Source organism: Penaeus monodon, chromosome 25, assembly GCF_015228065.2.
Source record: "Penaeus monodon isolate SGIC_2016 chromosome 25, NSTDA_Pmon_1, whole genome shotgun sequence".
In the NCBI taxonomy this organism is placed as follows: Eukaryota; Metazoa; Arthropoda; class Malacostraca; order Decapoda; family Penaeidae; genus Penaeus; species Penaeus monodon.
In genome coordinates this window covers 10,930,013-10,930,270 of record NC_051410.1, presented here as the reverse complement: position 1 = coordinate 10,930,270, position 258 = coordinate 10,930,013, and the positions used below count along the sequence as shown (strand labels likewise).

Below are 258 nucleotides of genomic sequence, written 5' to 3'. Positions count from 1 at the left end.
AGTCGATCCAGTTATCACTTTCCTTCTAAGTTGCCCTTTAAGATTTTTCTTCAGCCTAACATTAACACTGACACATCTTTTCAGTACAAACATTATACCGTCTTGGAAGATGGGCTAACACGTAATTTTATTTCAGATGATCCAATACAGGGAAAATGTTTTCTATTGGCGTGAAGAGCTTCTTAATTTCAGGGAACAAGGTAGTGCCAAGTGCCCCCTTCCCAAAACCACCATATGGTATACATATATTTGTGTGTA

The 258-nt window shown here is 38.0% G+C and overlaps 1 protein-coding gene across 1 annotated transcript in view; it reads left to right on the top strand.

Moving 5' to 3' along the window:
- The window catches only part of LOC119589047 (band 7 protein AGAP004871-like), a gene marked incomplete at its 5' end in the record, with an annotated part of 109,034 nt that overhangs the window by 55,281 nt on the left and 53,495 nt on the right, over positions 1-258 (top strand).